This window comes from Choloepus didactylus, chromosome 2 (genome assembly GCF_015220235.1).
Source record: "Choloepus didactylus isolate mChoDid1 chromosome 2, mChoDid1.pri, whole genome shotgun sequence".
Taxonomy (NCBI): domain Eukaryota; kingdom Metazoa; phylum Chordata; class Mammalia; order Pilosa; family Megalonychidae; genus Choloepus; species Choloepus didactylus.
The window spans coordinates 54,428,762-54,436,734 of NC_051308.1; positions in this window are offsets into that span (position 1 = coordinate 54,428,762).

Consider the following 7,973-nt stretch of genomic DNA (forward strand, 5'->3'; position numbering starts at 1 on the left):
TCAGGTGTATAATTACCTAGAAGGTGAACTGTTATTCTAAAAACAAGATGGGCAGAATCAAACATTTCAAAGATCATCTAGTTCATCATTTTACAGATGCAGGAATCTCAGATCTAAGTGGTTTCTTCAAGACTACACTTTAGAAAGTAGGTGTCATTGCTGGAGCAAAAATGCAGGCTCACTGGCAAAATCAGTCATGTAGCCTCTGCAAGTTTCCTTATTTCAAATATATGTATTTGTATGTCTCATCCTACCAGGAAATAAACTCCAGTGAGAACAGGGACTTTGTCTATTTTGTCAACTTCATCATTCCCAACATCTAAAACAGTGGCACATATTAAGCCACAATTAAGGTCAATGACTATTTGTTGAGTGAATAAATTTATTGAGTGCTTACTATGTGCCAAGTACTGTTCTAAGCACTTTACAGTAACCAATTTAATCCCTACAATAACCTTATAAGGTAGGTACTATTAGTCCCTCAATGAGGAAACTGAGGCACAGAGAGGTTAAGTAGTTGCCCTGGTTTCCCAGAAGACAGAGCCAAGTTTTGAAGCAAGGCCATCTGGGTGATCCTTAGCTATTCTCTCATCCATTCACTACACACAGAGTATATCCTCCCCACTCCCCTCAAATCTATTAGGAAGGGCCTATGGAGTTAAAAATTCTCATGAATGTAAAATATAATGTTGGATAATGTACATCATGATGCTGTCTCTTAATATTCCATGTTTTCTAGAAATGCTACTGATTGTAACACCCCAGATCCTCTAATACTGTGGTTGGGCTGTGCTTCCATTGCACTGTTGTTACCCAGGCTGACCTTGTAAACATTTATTACTGGCTCTAGTCCTGTGCTTCAGGTAGCAAGGTGGGGGTGGGGGTGGGGTGGGGGGAGGGGTTCCCTCCTACTCAGATTCTTCCCAACCCAGTATTGCCATTGATTTAATTTCCCACCTTCAGGGTCTTCCTATTGTTTTAAAAAGAGAGGATAAGTAAGGTTGTTGATGGAGAATGGACTTGGGGGTGGGAGTGGAGGGTGAGTAGAGGAGACCAATAGCAAAACTTGACAGTTGGGTTTTGAGATAAAATGTCATCCTGTTGGTAATTATGGCCATTTTCAAAAATAATATAAATTCTGTGTTTACTATGGATTGAGCATTTTCATATTTCATGTTAAGTCATAATTACTCAACCTTGAGATGTGCATATAGAAAAGAAATCGTGGCTCCAGAGATAATAAGAGGAGGACCTAGGATTTGAAACCAGGTTTGTGTGCTCTTGCTACTGGCCTTTGCTGCCTTCTTTCCAGGAAGATACCAGCCACCTAAAAAAGTGAGAGGACAACCCATCTCATCCAGATGCTCTTGAAACTGTGTAAGTATTTGCATTTCTTAGGAATAGAAAGTGTGTGATTGAGGCAGGAAACATATTGTGCCAGCATCATATCGCAATCTGAATGAAATGTAAAATCAACAATGTACGAGAGTCATATTTCAACCAATCTCCAATTGTTTTCTGTGGCAATTTCAAAATCACTCTCTCCCTCTCCCTCGTCTTTTCTCTATCTCTCTCTCTCTCTCTCTCTCTCTCTCTCTCTCTCTCTCTCTCTCTCTCTCTCTGGAATAGTTATTTGAAGTTTATTTCCATTTGAAGTATATTAATATTGAAGTATGCTTTCTTTTTTCTTTTCCTAACAGCTTTATTGAGATATAATTTACATACCATAAAACTCACCCATTTAAAGTGTATAATTCAATGGTTTTTAGTATATTTACAGAGTTGCACAACCTAATTTAGAACATTTTCATCATCCCCAAAAGAACCTTGTTCGCATTAGCAATCACTTCCTCTCCCTCTCCTCCTGCCCACCCCACCCTTTCTCCCCCCAGCCCCAGGCAACCACTATTCTACTTTCTGTCTCTACAGATTTGCCTATTCTGGATATTCCATACAAATGGTATTATGCAATATGTGGTCTTCCGTGACTGGCTTCTTTCACTTTACACAATGTTTCTGAGGTTCAGCCATACCATGGCATGTAGCAGTATGTCATTTCTTATCATTGCTTGAAAAATCTCCTTTTAAAAAAGCCTATTTATTTATCCATAAATTTGTTCTGAATTTGGGTGGACCTCTCTGGTGGGCCCAATCTAGACAGGGCCTGTTTCCTGGCAAATCAGCTTCAACATATGACAAGTGCACCTTCAGGACAGGGACAGACAGACTGACCTTGGGTTTATTTCCTGGCCACTGTCAGTAGAAATCCCAGGATTCCTCGGAAGGGCGAGCTGTGGCTCTGCAATGACAGGCAGAAAATGTCTTCAGGCTCTCTTTGTCTTGTTTTTGTTCTTGTGTTGAATAGGATTTTTAAATGAAAGGCTTTTACTCAAAAGCTGCTTCTCTTCCTAGAACCATTTGAAGCTCTATCTGGGCATCTCCAGAAGCTTCCACAACCAGAAAGCTCGATTCTGCTGCCACCTGCTGTCCTTAATCCAGAAACAACCTTGGAAAAGAGGAGTCCTGTTCAGAACGAGGTGGAACAGGCATGATGAGTTCCAATTCTAAAAGGGTTTTTTCCTGATGCTATGCTTATATATTTTGGTCTCTTCTTTAAAATCATAGTTTTATGTTTCTACCAAAAAGATTTATGCAGCGAATCCCTTGAAACTACATCATAACAGTGTTCCCTTAGAGCTTGGTCAAGAGGAAAAGACCCATCTAAACTTTCGTTAAAAAAAATTAGACTTCAGCTGCTAAGATCACTCATGGAATTATTTTCTTTAATTCTCTCCCTTTCTTGTCATCCTTCTTGCCTTTTATGGGCATTTGTTTAGTGTTTATTGTGTACCAGGTTTTGGGAGGGTTGTGAATGTATAAAATGTGAAAGGCTTTGGTCCTGCCTTCAAGGAACTTACACCCTAAGGGACAATTTACCCAGACAGCTGGGATGGCCTCTCCGGCAGTCAATCTTTGGGCTTTCTTCTATGAAAAAAGAAGGACGTCATTCTGCACATCTTGACTCCTTACTTGCCTTTTTCACCTTAGAATACCTTTTGGAGATCCTTCCATGCCACTTAAAGCTATCCCACTTTGCATAGGATTTCGTTGTCTTTATGAATCATGGTTTATTAAAACTTTCCCTATTAACGGACATTTAGGTTGTTACTATTTTTTTGCTATTACAAAGAATGTGACAGGGAACTCTCTGTACATGTCTCCTGGTGTACATTCCTGAATATTTCCCCAAGATACACACCTAGGAATGAACTTGCTGAAGCAAAAAGTACCCATGTTTTTCAACTTAATAGATACTGCTAAATCATTCTTTTTAAAAACTCTGTTCAATTTACAACTTCACCAATAGAATCAGATATTCTATTTGCCCACAGCAACATGAGTACTTCATATTTTCAGGTTTCAATTTTGGCCAATTTGATGAGTGAAATTGCTATATCATTGTTATAATTTCTATTTCCTGGTTACTTAGGAAGAATATATTTTCATATGTTTTTTGGTTATTAGTATTTTCCTTGAATTGCCCCTTTATATCTTTTGCTCATTTTCTACACTGGGTTGTGTTTTCCTATTGACTTTTAGGTGCTCTTTATATATTCTGGATATTAATTCATTGTTTTATTTGTTGCAAAATAGGTACCTATGTACACTTTCTCATTCTTAAAACAACCATATAAGGCAGATTTTATTAACCCTGTAGCAGGATTGTCCTATCTGAGCCTAAATGTCCATTCGGCCTCTGGGGCATGTAACCTCCCCTCTGCCCCTCTGATGGGCAAGTCATCCAGTGTATAAGTGGTGAAGGAGCCAAATGTGGTACATCTTTGTAGTCTTCCAAATATAGCTCCCAAACAGTATCCTCTTGAGTGAAACCAGGAGAGACTTCTTGACTTCTTTAGGAACAGGGGCTGAAAAGGAGAAAGCTCTCATAGATTCTGTTTTGGGATCACCTCCCTACAGCAGGACATGCAAATTCACAGGAAACCCATTTGGGAAAAGTGTCAATAGCCCAGGTATTTTGCTGGCTGTCCTTTAGAAGAGGCCTGCTCTGTGCACCCTACTGGTCAGGCTGGGACACCCGTCTCTCCAGGCCACTGAGGAATTCAGGCCACTTGGACTTCCCCTTGGCTTCTTTTGGGACTAGATGTTATAAAGGCCCAAATGTTGCCTGCTCTAGGCTCAAAAAGACTTGACTCTTCAAAAGTCTCATACATTATTCATTCAGCCTGTCAGCTAACAAATAATTAATGAGTTCCAATTTTGAGTCCCAGGCTCTGTCCTAGGTTTGAGAGGGATAAACATACAAACCCCACTGGCCCTGCCTCAAGAGGCTCACAGTTCAGTGAGGGAGAAGACAGGTGAGTGTATATTACTGCGCAGTGCGGTAAGTGCTATGACGAAGGAAGCACAAGATTATGGGATGAACCAGAGGAAGGGCAGGTAATGCAAACTGGGAAGCAGTTCTCATGGACACTTGACTTGAAGAGGTGACATATGCTATAACTTGAAGAACAAGTGAAAATGCATCATAAGAAGGAGGAGCAGTGGAGGGTTCCCCAAGGAGGATGCAGCAGGTGAAAAGCTCAGCACTAGGAAAGAGATGACAAGTACTGTGTGAGTTGAGAAGTGACAGAAGACGAAATTTGAAAGGTAGGTGAGACCAGATCATGCAGAACCTTTTATGGCATCTGTCTTAACCTGGTTTTCCCCCCAAATGCAGAGTCTGAGATGAGGGATATTTCCAGGTAATTTGTTTTGGGAAGTGATCCCGAGCAACTGGAATGGGAAGGAAAGACAATCCAAGGGCACGTTATCCATCTGGTCACCCCTGTACCTCTGGGTCTTGATCCTGCAGGGGTCAGAATTGTCCTCCTGAGAGGAGGATTTATCCACCAGCTCCTTTCCCTCATTGGTCTAGAGTTGTCCCCTGGGGTAATATTTCCCTTATGCTTCCAGCTTACACACGCATGGAATGTCTGAGCAGGTTCCCACAGGGGTCCCACCAGCAGTGAAGCCCTGGGAAGGCAGTAAGTGAAAGGCAGGTGAGGAGGCACGAAGTCGTGTGCATCTGTCCCCAGCCAGTGCTGGAGCGATGGCTGGAATAAAAGAGGGGCCGAGAGGATGTGAGCAGCACAGGAGAGATGGCTGCTGCATCACACTGGGGAGCTTGGAGTTTTCTCTGAAGATCATAAGGATCCAACAAGACAGTAAAACTTGTTTTACAGGTTCACCCTGGAGGCAATATTAAGAGCAGTTTAGAAAGGATCAGGATGAGAGCCAGATTTTTGGATAAGCTTCACAGGATTGTACATTATATGCAAAATCTTGTGCTTAGGTGCCCATGTGATTTTTCTGTGGAGAGGGTTCAGTGAATTAATCAGATTCTCAAAGGGCTCCACAGCTCACCTAGAAGAGGATGGCCATTACACATCTAATGCCGTCGTGTAGGTGAGCAATCAATGTGGGAACATGGACCAAAGCCATGTGTGATACAGGCAGGTGTAACTGGCATCTCTCCAGGCATATCAGCCTGGGGGTACAGTTGGGGTGAAAAACATAGCAAGAACAATGATTTGGGGCCTTCCTCCTCCCCCAATTATGTTGCTAGAAAGGGAGGTGAGGCAGAGATCCCTAGGGTGTCTCATAGCTTCTGGCTTTCATCTCGTTTCACGTGGCTCTTGACCTTGACGGTGCTGTTTGGTTCCTGATGGCCCCTAGCCTATCACTGTCTGAGGCCTTTGCTGTCCCCAAGATCCACAATAACCATCCTGGCTGTTGGCCTGGCCCCAGGGAGCTCTACCATGAAAGTTTTCCTGCCTGCCGTTCCTAGGTACAAAGCAGCACTGTTCTTGTGCCTTTATTATTTCATTCAAACGACAGATATTTATTGAGTGTCTACTATGGGCCAGATACTGTGCTTGGCACTGAGAGTACAACAGTGAGCTACAGATATGGCCCCTGCCCTATGGAGCTTACGGAACAGCAAGGAAATGGGCACGTAACCAGGCAGTGACAGCACACACCGAAATGCTGTGAGGCAAAATACAGGGTCTGCCACAGCATCAAGGAAGGACAGGCTTAGCTGGTCAAAGAAGGCTTCCTGGAAGAAGAAGGATCTAGTCCAAACCCTAAAGTTTAAATGAGATTTAGTCAGAGGAAGAGGGGGAGAAACAGTGGCCCAGGGGGTGCATCTTTTATTTCTCTCATTTTATGCACTTTTCAATGATGTAGGTGCTTGTCCAAAGGGAAGGAGATCATAGTGTTGTTGTTTGAGACACAACTGATTTTAACCACTGCTCTCTGACCAGGTACCTCCCACCTTAGTTGGTTCATCTACCTCCCTTTCCTTAGAGGGAATGAGAGTTGGTGCAATGTTTTGGGGCTGGGCCAGACTGAGACCTACAGATATTCTGGTTGTATTTCCTTTAAATATTTACTCAATGCCCAGTGGAAAAGGGCAAAGGGGGAGGACCACTGGCTGTAAAGCCTCAAAAACCCAGGGAAGTTTAGTGCTGACCCTTTTCCAAAACAACAGCCCTGTGGTCAACTCGACCACACCTCTTAGAAGGACCGTCTGCTGTTACCCAAATGTATCTCCTGTGGTCTCCACTGCTAACCTTACCTCCAAGTGGCTTTTCAAGGTATTTATTCCAACCACATTCAGTATTCTCTGTGAGAGGATTTCTGATAAATAATAATAATAATAATAATAATAATAATAATAATAATGTTCCCTAAAAAGTTATTTTTTAGGCAATATTTCCATGTCCTAGTGCTGTTTACTCCTCCTTAGGCAATAAAAGGCAATTGTCAGCTGACAGGTTCCTCCTTAATCTAGGTTCTCCTTGAAGAGTTTCAGAGGTGAGAAGGTTACAAAGCAGCACCCACATGTCCAATACTATACCCTTCCCACAGGCTCCTCCATTTGTTACATGTCTCTCCTCTGCCCCAGACCCCACCCCACCCCACAGGCCTGGACCTGACCGATTTATCTGCGTAGGTATGGAGGAGGCTTACCTGCTGGGGCCAGGTTACACTTCCAGCCTGATGGAGGAGGGACAGGGATTTATGATTAAGAAGCCAGAGAGAAGGAGGTAACAAAAACAATGCCTGGTTTAAAAATCAAAATAACAACAACAATAATACACCTTCAGTTTTTTGTTGTTGTTTTTGTTTTTTAATTTTATTTTGAAATAAGTTCAAAGTTATAGGAACAGTTGCAAAAACAATACAAACCCCATACACAGAACTCCAGCATACACTGACCCCCCTCCCCTGATACCCTGATCCACCAACTTTAACATGCTGTCACACTGCCATTTCTCTTTACCTCCCTCCCTCCCTATCTATCATCCTTCATCTATTGCTCTGTCTTCTGAACATATAGCACTTTCAGTTTTAAGGTAGTTTACCGTGTTCAAAGATCTTTCACAAACAGTTCATTGGCCCCAAGACAATCCTGTCAGAAGTCAGGGCAGGTACTACTACTCTTATTTTGCTGTTAAGAAAACAGATTAAGAAGAAATAAGTATTCAAGATAATACTTTTTGTAAGAAACGAAGTTGGAACTAGAGGTCAGTTTTCATCTGTCTTCTTGGTAACTCAGTGCTTCACAGGGGCATTGAGGAGGAAAGTTTTATCCTCTTGTTTTGGGTGAGACCACACCAAGTCCATGCCAGTCAGGTATAAATTTCCTTTTATACTTTTCTTTTTCTTTTCTTTAGTTTTCTTTTCTTCTTCTTCTTCTTCTTTTTTTTTTTTTTCTAAGATATTAGCTTTATGCAGACCTTCCAGGTTTAAACTCTCTCAGGGAAGAACCATCTCCATTCCAGTGTCTTAATTCCTTTTTCTATCAGGAAGTCCTCCTTTATATTTAAACCTTATCCTTTTTATTTCAGAGATTAAGAAGAATCTCTGCATTTCCTAACTTCATTAGAAATGGAGAATTAGGGAAC